Source organism: Schistocerca piceifrons, chromosome 1, assembly GCF_021461385.2.
Source record: "Schistocerca piceifrons isolate TAMUIC-IGC-003096 chromosome 1, iqSchPice1.1, whole genome shotgun sequence".
In the NCBI taxonomy this organism is placed as follows: domain Eukaryota; kingdom Metazoa; phylum Arthropoda; class Insecta; order Orthoptera; family Acrididae; genus Schistocerca; species Schistocerca piceifrons.
Genome location: NC_060138.1, coordinates 270332405 through 270344223, shown reverse-complemented (window position 1 = coordinate 270344223; position 11819 = coordinate 270332405). Strand labels below are relative to the sequence as shown.

General features: G+C 44.0%; 1 pseudogene; it reads right to left on the bottom strand.

The window, feature by feature from the left end:
* Positions 1-9801: 9801 nt before the first annotated feature.
* LOC124722512 lies at positions 9802-9919 on the bottom strand (annotated as a pseudogene).
* Positions 9920-11819: the final 1900 nt, after the last annotated feature.

The following is an 11819-nucleotide window of genomic DNA, read 5'->3' as shown; positions in this document are numbered from 1 at the left end:
GTTAATGGCCATATTGAAGTTCATAATTTCAGAAAAAAAGTAATAATAATATTGGGGACATGTGGGAGATTTGAACATGGATCTCTCTCTTCACAGTCCAACACTGTGACCACACATTTTGCTTCTTTTTTCACAATTCAGAACACCTTCTTCCTGTCTTCATGCTTGATCTGTGTTCAGTTATTGACGGACTACACTCAGAGCCATCTTACCACTAAATCGTAGGGGTGTGTGAGAGGGAGTTTCCCTTGTGGACAGCAGCATTTAAACACTCGCCCAGCTGAGTTCGTCAAGAAGGGCACCACGGGCGTGTGTTATGGCACCTGCCATGTGCCGGTTGTGTGGCAACATCTACTGATGCGAGATTGAAGCCGCCACTGCTGCCACCTGACCACAATCCACGAATATCTGCAGGGCCGTTGCTAGGTGTTTTGCCGCCCTAGGAGAGAACTGAAAAATAATGTCCACTCCTTTTTACTACCACCAGTCTCCCCAATATCCCCACCTCCCCACTACCACCAAGAAGAAATGGCATCCGCAGCTAGTGGTCTAGTTGCTAGCATTGCTGCCACTGGATCACGGGGTTCCAGTTTCGATTCCCGGCCAGGTTGGAGATTTTCTCTGCCCACGAGCTTTGTGTTTCTGTTGTCCCCATCACTTCATCATCATCATCATCATCATCATCATCATCATCATCATCATTCGTGACAGTGGCTAGACTGGACTGTGTAAAGATTGGGACTTTGTAGGGGTGCTGATGATTGCGCAGATGAGCGCCCCACGAACCGAACATCATCATCATCAAGAAGCAAATCTCGTATTATATGTTTAATCATCAAATTATGCTCACCAGACATCCACATGTTTGGGGGGTAGTCCTCAGTTTTTGTGTTTTGTCCTCAATCCTTTTAAAGCTGACAGTGGACAATAAATGTCCTCAGTTTCTTCTTTCTTTTTTTACCTCAAATTTTGAAATTTACCAAAATAATTGAAATTGGAAGAATGCAATGAACATTTAAAACTTGAACTCAATTAAATGTGCCAGTGGAACCGAATTTGCCATCAGTTACTTATTTTTTTAAATGCAAGAAAATGGACTAATGAGTGGATGATCAATGTCGGACTGGGTACAAAGGGTCCACATGGCGTATTAGTGCGAGAGGGCCCTTGATAAGTACGAACCATGCAAGGGTGGGAGAGGTTATTGCCACACCATATAGCCGAAGGTAACAATTTTTTAAAAGTTCAATATGGTGTGTTTACGTTCTAAAGAATTTAAATTTCGAGTTGTTCAATGAAAGGAATTGGAGGCTTGTGGCATACGTAGCAAAGAATTCTTATATTTTCTGATATCTTAATTTAACACAAGTAATAGTTCAGTTAAAATTATAATGTAAATTGTAATTTAATGATTAAACTATGAAACCCACAGAAATCGTTTCTACGACGTTATCACATCTGGTGAACTTATTAAAACTTGATTAATCAATCAAAAACTTCGTGAAATTTTTGGATGACGTGGCACACTCATTATAACTTTATCACGAAACATTACAACAGTGTTATTAATACTGTCTGTTTCAGTGTTCAATATTACGAATTGCTTCTAGGAGTTCTTGTCGTAAAAGTGCGTGAAGCCTAGTCTCTACTAGCTTTAAAACAGAAAATGTCCTTTCTGACGTTACGTGTGTAAATGGAACGTCAGCAAAGTGAAATATGCTACATAGAGATTGTAGTATGCACTACAGCTTGAAAGCACAAGGCACACAATTTCTGCTAATACGTGCCCTCGATAAACAAGTAATGACAGTCTCTTACTGGTTATTACTTGCGAATACGTCAAAATAAGGAACCTACAGCTAATTTGTTTGAGGAAAGACAATGTAGTTCTTTTGTCGTGCTGCGAGTCTCAGACACTCAGAGACAGACGTATGCATTGGTATGATGAACTGAACTTACCTTTTATTCCTTTTAGATATGTTAAAAAGAGAAATATAAACCCAACCTTGTGAAACATGCCCCACTCCAGCGCTTCGACAGACATGAATCAAGATCACATTTGTTTCCGCTTCGTATTCAGTAGTGGCTACGACAGTTTTGAGGTAGGTAGAGGCAATGTGTTTACTTTCGTCAAAGTAAGTAAAGACTAATTAAGTAACTGTAGTAATGCTTTTGGAAACAATTTGGTGTTTCATTTATTCTCCACATTTGCTCAATTTTTTCGCTTATTGATTTTAAATTAATTTTTTTGCTCTTTGTCACCCCAAAATCTTACCTCCCTAGGTGGCTGCCTAGTCTTGCCTAACGATAGAAATGGTGTTTTTTTTCTGTGAGCGGTCGTCCTACCACTTTTTTTGCAACTGCTCTACCAATTTTTTTTTTTTTTTGGTGGGGGGGGGGGGGGCAGTACTCTACCTTCTTTTCCTTCTCCTTTTTGTTTTTATTTTTTTGTTTTTTTTATTTTGAGTGCTCTACCGACTTTTATTATTTATTTTTTTGTTTTTAGAAAAATGTCTTCGCTGTAGAGAACAAAAGGAATAAACACCTACTGCCTGAGCAAAAAGTTGCAGGTAATGAGGAAACAAATAGAAACCTCTATTGTTTGAAAATAAAAGAGAATATTCCCCATAAAATAAAAAAATATGCCTTGAAAACATAAATGAGTACATTTTCTCAACATCCCTCTTTTTCTTCTTGTAAACGTAAATAAGTATACATCAGCAGCATCCCCAACTTGTTTTTTTTTTTTATGGGGGTGTACATGAGAAAGAAAACAAATAGGGTGCAGATTAAGAGCTATGGGTAGGTAGGATAATCATGTGTAAGGAAAAAATTATAAGATGAAGAGAAAAGAGAAGTGAAAGGAATTACCAATACCGACTACGCCCTGCTCCACTATGGTGCGTCGTCAGAACAACATCCTTTCTATATTGACCATTAGAAGGGGAACGTGGGATCGTCCAGTCTTGACTGGCATGTTTCGTTGAGATTCCAACTCCGTTGGCGAAAATACTCTGTAAATAGTTCATAAAATTGGCCCAACAGTGTCGGTGTCGGCGAAAGGTGTGGTGGTGTACTTGGAGGCATGTCCATAAGTCCGCCGGATTGACGATGTCGTCCTGGAAGTGGTAGATGGTAGCCATGCCACTGATCAATGTGATGGAGTGCTATTTAGACGACGGAAAGCAGGTCGTATCAGGATATATCATCATGGTAGGATGCGGGGGTACTCGGAGGCAGAAAGCCACAATCATCTGTATGAGAGTCCAGACAGCTGCTGCTGGCCCACACTCAAAACGATGTAAATCTGTATCTTCGACATTGCACTTGAGGCACAGGGGTGAGTCCACCAGCGCAATGCGATGCAGTTTCTGTCTTGTAGTATATTTGCTGTTGATGAGAAAGTACCACATCACAGTGGTGTCAGTGCTGTAGTATGGTTGGTGGATCGTTTTCCAAACTTTAGGCCATGAACCTTAGGGGTGATGTGCTTCAATGGGTTTTCAGGATCGGTACGTTTGGAGAAGGCAGTAGATGTTGGTTCTGGGGAGCATATGTAGCTGCTGTATTCCAAACAGAAACAGCTAATGTGCGACATAAGAGGTGTGTGTGTGCCAAAGACATCAGTGGGTGTCTCGAAACAAGTGCGAGCTCGGTGGTCAAAATTCCAGTAAAATTAGCATTTTGGCTTTCCCATAACTGGAGCATAGTATTGGTATAAAGTACCATAGTCCTGGCTCTCACATTAATCAGATTGAGGCCACCATTCTGCTTCGGTAAGGTGAGGGCATCATACTGGACTTTGAAGATGGGTCCAGAACACATAAAATATCCAAAAGTCGCCTGTAGTCTGGCTGCCACTGTTGCAGTGATGGGCAGAATCTGTGCAGTGTGGGGGATTTTGTATGTTTGCCTGCATGCATTGCAGTAGCACCCAGAAATTGGCCACCGAGGTGTGGCGAATGTCTCGCTTGTACACCAATCCGAGACAGTGAAGGGTTTCCACAAGTTGAAAGGGGACTATGCTGTCTGTGGGAAGGCCACGGCCAATCTTCATGGTGCATTATTTGGCGACATTCATAGTACTCCCTGTCCCTGCAGTGTAACGGGTAATCCACTGCATTACAGCTTGTACATTGGCCACTGAATGTACAATGAGGGCCAAGTCATCCGTATAGGGTTGGCAGTGGAACACATGATTCCAGAGTGGAATACCTGTCAAGCATTGCCATAATCCACAAATGAGTGGTTCCATCGCAATGACATAAAGCACCGTCGACTATGGGCAACCCCGCCATAGTGAGTATTCAGCCCGTGTAGGTTCTGTAACTCTGCTGTTGACAAGAAGCCTGGACATTGCCCCATGAAGAAGCTGCATAATCACCTATGTGAACATCAGGGGAATCGCCATTTGGTCTATCACTGAGTTGAGGAATGCTTGACTGATGCAGTCAAATGCTTGATTGGAATCGGTGGGGATCAAAGTGCCTCACAGTTATGAGTATATTGCCACAGTGATCAAATCTCAATATTCACTGAGGGCTGTCTGTATATTATGATCGCCACCTAAGGATGTTTGTTTGTGGGAAACAATTTCTCTTAATACATGTTTGAGTCACACAGCTAGAAGGTGTGTGAAAATCTTGAAGTCAGTATTGAGTAACATAAACGGCCTATGACTGTCGAGTTGTGTTCCTCCTGCAGGTTTTGGTACAGGTATGAGTAAACCTTCCATGAACGTTGGTGGTGGGAGTGGCACACCAGACAAACGTTCCCAGTACATGTCTCTCCATCATGGTAACATCAAAGCTTGGAAGGTTCTGTAAAATTCGAGCGGTAAACCAACCGCGCCCGTAGACCGGTTCGGTGATCCTTTGGCCACAGCACCATGGACGTCATTGGTGGTCACTTCCGCAGTCAGGAGAGTTGCAGCTACGGTGTTTAGTGTACAATGTATCTCCTGGGCAACCCCAGCAATGGCCTCTGCACCGGCAGGTACTTCTTGATAGAAAAGTCTGTAGTGCATTGTGAAGGCATCCACAATGGTAGCTTGTGAAATCAGCTGTCGTCCATCAGGTAGCTCTAAAGTTGTCATTAAGGCCTGTCAGCATCAATGAACATTTTGAATAACATGATGCATAGAAGGTTCTTCACCATTAATCCTATCTTGTCCATGTGCTCGTATAATGGCTCCTTCTAGACAGTACCCGATCAAGGTTAAAATTTTTGCCTTGATGCATTGAGCCCCTTTTAGATGGTCCAGGGATGGAGGATGATCCATGAGCTCGCATAGAGCGTTATAGTAGAACTTTGTTGTGTGGTGATTCCACTTGGAGTAGGCCCTGCCAAACCTGGGCAGTTTGGCGCACAGTAACCACCATCGCAGTGTGGTCTTGTAATGCATGACGCATTGAACACAAGGATGCCACGTGTCGGTGACCTGTTGTTGACAATCAGGGTCCCGCAGTAGCGTGACATTGAGTTTCCAATGTACTGCGCTGCGCCATATAGATTGCCTATGTAGGTTCATGGTACAGATGTAGATGTCATGATCTGAAAAGGCAGACGGCCAACATTCCGTGTCAATGGGAAAGGGTTTTAGAGTGTCAGAGATATATGTTCTATTGAGTTGGCTGGCGGAGTGGCTCGTGATGTGAGTATGCCCCAGGTGGTCGACATGTACCACTCTCCAAGTGTCGAGGAGATGAAGGCAGCAGATAAGAAAGGAAAGTTCCGGACATGTGGTGACATGAGGGTATTGGTCTGTACGTTCGAGAACACAGTTGAAATCTCCACTAACGACGAGATGATCATATCTGCCGAGAAATAAAGGCGTGATATCTTCTGCGTAGAACTGGGATCGATCCCTCCATTTTTCAGTGCCTAATGGGGCAGAGAGAGCTATGATTTTGATTCCTTCAAGTGTTATGGTCACCCCTCATGCTGCTGGGAGACATGCAACATCAGAAACTGCAATCCCTTCTTGGAGGAGGATGGGTGCGCCTGTGTGTTCCATACCCACTGGGGCAGTGTATGTATCATATCCATAACACCCAGACCAAGTTGCTATCCTCAGTTCTTGTAGCAGGGCAATGTCGATGTCCACTGCTCTTAGAGTGTCGTGGAGCAGTTGAAGTTTAATGTGGGAGCCGATATTATTGATGTTGATGGTAGCTATTCGGTATGCCTGATGGGGGATCCGTACTGTCGATGGGTTTGTAGCTGGTGAAGATTGTCATGGTGGATTTTGGAAGCCTATAGCAGTCGCAGGAGTCATCATAGAAACATCCCCCATTTTAGTGTTAGTGTAATGGAGGAACAGATCTCATGTCAGCATAGGGTGGAGGTGGTAAATCTGCGTCATCCGCTCATGATAAATGTCCACCAGTTTCAACTTTGATGAGAGGTGGCTCAATTGCGTCCTTGATGATGGATGTGCTACGTTCCATGGCTTCTAAGCGCAGGGCTTGCTCATGATCTCTGTTGGATGGCTCATTGTCTTGTGGATGATGTGTCTCCGCCGCAGAGGAGAAAGAGTTATCAAGTACTCTGTCAGATTTATGCTTCATCTCTTCATCCTGCAGAGGGGGCTCAGTGGTTGATTCTTATGTCTTACAGCGTTTCTTTCGACGTTTGGGCGACTTTTCCTTCTGGCAATGTGTTTCAGTGTCTGAGGAAGGAAGATATTCACGTCATTCTGGTACAAAACCCACAGGTGCAATGATGTGGTCTTCGGTCTCCATAAAACTCTCGCTGGTACCCTTGTGAACAGAATGTGTGTGTCTGGCTGTAAGTTACATTCACGGGCAGCACTGCTGGTGGCGAGGTGCTGTCACACCTCAGAATGTACTGATCCCGTGAGACACTCATGAACTGCATCTTGTGAGGGCTGGACATGCAGTATCACGGTATAGGTGATTGGAGGGGCAGTTGTGGTTTGGTCGGTGTCCGTGTCATCATGTCGTAGTTGCACGATGCAGCATTGCAGGCATTCATTACAGACATGGCTTTCTTTGCCACAACTGGAACATGTTTGAGGTTGTCCGACGTAAATGACCACTGCACAGCAGCCGCCAATTGAAATGTACAACGGGATGCGCCGTTTGAGATCTATTTGAACTTGTCTCACACCATTAAGCACTAGATACGACGGAATCTGTGCCCATGTCTCGGCTACGTGATTCTTGACTTTCCCGTACGGGCTTAGTGCTGCGATGACTCCATGTTCATTCACCTCGAAAGGCAGTTCGAATACACGGATCGTTCAAAGTCCTGCATGGTCGACATCCACAGCCCCGATGTTGCCATCAGAGTGTCGAAATTTTAGACTATGTCACGTCCATTGAATAACCTCGTTGCAGGCAGCATTAGAAGTCATCTTAACATAAATGATGCTGCTAATGATCAATAGGTGTATGCCGATGAGATTGTCTCAGGGGATCTTCACATCTTCATGTAGGAAGTGTTCAATGGCCAGTGCTTTGGGTCGTGCGTAGTCATTTGAAAAGGTGAACTTAAGAGTGTTCTTCCTGTGAAAGTGGCTATTATAGATTGTTCAACTGAGAAGCATGGTGACAGAGAAGTAAACAAACATTCTGCGTGCGCATTGGTGTGGATCGTCGAGCGCGGTCCGCACTGCTGCCCTGTCAAAGGCTGACTGCCCTGAATATCTGCCCAACTGGCCATGCCCTGGCAGGGGGCATGCTGCTATTGCCTCTGCGGGGCTGATGGCCATTCCAGAGCCCTCCAGCTGTGGGTTCAGAGTTAAGACTCTGGGCAGTGCCGTGACTTGCCACTATGGAGATGAAGTTGCTGGATACCCTGTACTATGACACAGCAGACACCGTGCAGTGCTGTGGACACAGCTGTCAACTCAGCCTGGCATACTGACTATACCAGTTCAGCACTTAGCCACCTGAGCAGCATGTATTAAACTACTCACTGTGTCTACCTTGCTGCTCCTACAATGCCGGGATATTACAAGAGAACGCTGGGCTGTGCCAGAGAAGAGGGCACATACAGAAGACTGTCTAAGTAGAATAAATTAATAAAGAACTGTTTTATAATCACCATTGATTTCTCTGCAGCTTCCCTACACGTCACACCTGCCTGCTAAACCACCTACAAAGCATACAACTCCCCACAAAGACTCAAGCACATCCTGACAAGCAACAGCTGTTTTGTGTTTTGCTCATATTTACCTACAGCTACTTGGGACTCTTGCATATTGGCGCCCAATTTGGATCATCATGCTACTTCTACCCATGACATTTTGGCGACAGAATTGGGATGGCCTGGAGCAGTGGTCGTCAAACTGCAACCAGCAGGCCACATGCAGCCCTAAAAAAGTATTTGTGCTACCTGCGGTTCTCAGCCATATTCTACAACAATATGCATCAAGCAACAAATGGCTGAATCCAAATACGTCAGATAAGAGTGTATTTTTCTTGTTCAGTAACAAAGAAGTGGCCTTGGACCACCTGTTTATGTGTAGCGGCCTTCTTCTGCTTTTTTCCATTTCTTGGTACAGCTGTGGCTATGTGAGTTTGTGGCATGAGCGCCCCCACAGTTCACACACGTTGGCACCAATGGTTTGTGGCTTTTCGCAGTCACGTGTAGCATGTGCTTTCACGCATTTCAGACATGTAACTGTGTCTCTGCAGGCCCTGGCTACATGCCCTATCTTTTGGTATTGGTACCACTGATGCGTCGGTGCACTGCTCCATTATTCCTTGTGTATGTGATACTACCGCCATTTGCATAATGTGCATACTGCAATCCCACAACATATGTCAGCTCTGTGTACATTGCCATTGTTGTAAGTGAGACTGACAGAGGAACCTTGTTCCATTACTTTTCAATAAAAATGTTTCTGAGTCGTCTGACGTAAGGTAAGTCATTTACGTCATTCTTCTTACCTCACTTGTATGCGCAGTAATAATTTTTTACCTTATCAATCTTTATACAACGTCCTTTGGCCTACAAATGTAGTTCCTTTTCATTTACTTCAGTTTGTTAGTATTTTCTGTGGATCACTTACGCCAACATGGCATCCAATCAGGAGAAGTGGCCACATTACTCCCGAGGAAATGTGTCCAAGCTGTTCACCCCAATAAAGATTAATTACTTCCCAAAAACACAGGTAATACAGCAGATAAAACTGACTTCTAAACACTTTTATGCACAAAGATATCACCTGCCTTTCTGTCCTTTCGTGACAATTTTGAATTAATTAGGTGCATTATTTTATTTCAATCCCCCCCCCCCCTCCCCCTGTTCTGTTCCATATGGCCCAGTACAAAAGACCAATTGTAAACGGTCTGCAGCAATTGCATGGTAATCAGTCGCTTGGTAATCCTTGACACTATGGCCAAAAACAAAATATGTCCTGAAATCAGACAAACAAACATCGTATCTTGTTGCAATGACACTGGCTGCAGTATCCACTTAGGTACGAAAAATTGGTCACCACATGAGCCTTCAGAAAAATGCATGTCGTTTTAATAGAGTATGTTCTTTTTCACTTAAAATTATTTTGTGTGATGTTTTTAATATGTAGATTCACAATGTATAAGGGGTGATCTATCAGTAACCATAAAAGCACTCCATCTTCAGGCCACAAGTGGCATACTGGGACCGTCCGACCGCCATGTCATCCTCAGTGGAGGATGCGGATAGGAAGGGCGTGGGGTCAGCACACCGCTCTCCTGGTCATTATGATGATATTCTTGACCGAAGCCACTACTAATCGGTCGAGTAGCTCCTCAATTGGCATCATGAGGCTGAGTGCACCCCGAAAAATGGCAACAGTGCATGGCATCCTGGATGGTCACCCATCCAAGTGCCGACCACGTCAGACAGCGCTTAACTTCGGTGATCTCACAGGAACCGGTGCATCCACTGCGGCAAGGCCGTTGCCTTCAGTAACCATAGGTTGGTGGAAATTACTGAGAAACAAGGATACAAAGACACCAGAATGTATGGATCCAATGAGTGAACATAAAAGACCAGTGCTGCTACTCCCTAAATTTTTTCAATAGTGTCCCTTGAAAAGAACATCATCTTCCCTCCAAGGATTCTGACATGTTCCACACCCAGGTAGATCCCTCTTCTGTGGGTCTATGGAATGAATAATTTAATCTAATCTAATCTAATCTAATTCCCATTTGAGTTCCCAAAGGATGTCTGTAATACTTGTGTTGTTCGAAACTACTGGTAAAAAATGTAGCTGCCCACCTCTGAATTTCTTTGATGACTTTCTTTAATCTGTAATTATATTACTTAATAAGTAGTTTCGCTGCTCACATACCCAGAAATCTATTCTGTATGCTTACACATTCATTGACAACCTGCAGTGGGGCACTGTGCAAGATGTTTTTCGGAAATCTGGAAATATGGAATCTGCTTGTTGCCCTTCATCCATAGTTCACAATATATTATGCAAGAAAATGGCAAGCTAAGTTTCAAAGGAGCGATGCTTTCTAAAACCACACTGATTCATCGACATGAGGTTTTCAGTCTCAAGAAAGTTTATTATGTTCAAACAGGTACTATGTTCCAAGGATTCTGCAGCAAACCAATGTTAGGGACATTGACCTGTAATTTTGCAGGTTCATTCTTTTGCCCATCTTATACGAGGGCTATTCATAAAGTAGGGAACATTTACGTCTGACGCCGCTACGTGCGCGGCGATCGCGTATCTATATTTTGGAATGTGCGTGCTCGGCAGCTCAGTCAGCATCCGTCTGTGACGGCGGGAACGTCTCTGCGTGTCTGGTTTTATCGATATTCGAATTTGAACTGTGCGCTGCAATCGAAAATCCTGCCAGTTGTGAGGTGCGGTCTGTGATACTGTTTTTGTTGGTAAAAAAACCAAAAACCTATACAAATTTATCGTGAACTGTGCGAAGTGTACGGAAACACCGTAATGAGTGAATGTTCCATTCGGAAATGGTGCATTCGGTTTAAAAATGGCCGAACCAACGTTCATGATGAAGAGTAGAGTGGACGCCCGAGCATTGTGACTGATGATCATGTCACTAAAGTTGATGAAATGATCGTGAAAATCATCACTTCACAATAACGCAACTTTTGCTTTCTTTTCCACAAGTTTAACGGACTTTGTTGATCGAAATTGTCACTCAAAAGCTAGGCAACCACAAATTTTGTGCACGAAGTGTGCGCAAAATACTTACAGAGCACCATAAAAAACAGCGAATGGGGCTAACGTTGACATTTCTGGAGGCCTACCACAAACATGGTAATTCATTACTGGATCGTATCGTAACTGGTGATGAGACTTGGGTGAAACACGTCAATTGCGAGCTAAAATTACAGTCCATGGAGCGGGGGCACACACGGTCTCCCCAAAAACCAAGAAAATGTTTGCAAACCTTGTCAGCAAGGAAGTTGATGGCGACAGTGTTTTGGGACAGACAAGGTGTGCTTCTTATTGATTTTCTTGAACGTGGAGCTCCCATAAATTCTGCCTGGTACTGTCAAACTTTGCACAGCCTTAGAAGACTAGTTCAAAACGAATGCAGAGGAATGCTGCTGTCCAAAATTGTGTTTTTGCACAATGCCCGACCTCATACAGCAAACCACACTAAAGAACTCCTTAATTCATTCAAATGGGAATTTTTCCCTCATCCGCCCTACAGCCCTGATCTTGCACCAAGCAACTTCCACTTATTTCCCACGACGAAGATATGGCTTGCAACGCCGTGCTTTGACGACGATGCGGAATTCCAGGTGGCCATGACCACTGGCTGAAGTCTCAGGCAGTAGAATTTTACGAAGAAGGTATTTCAAATCTTGTC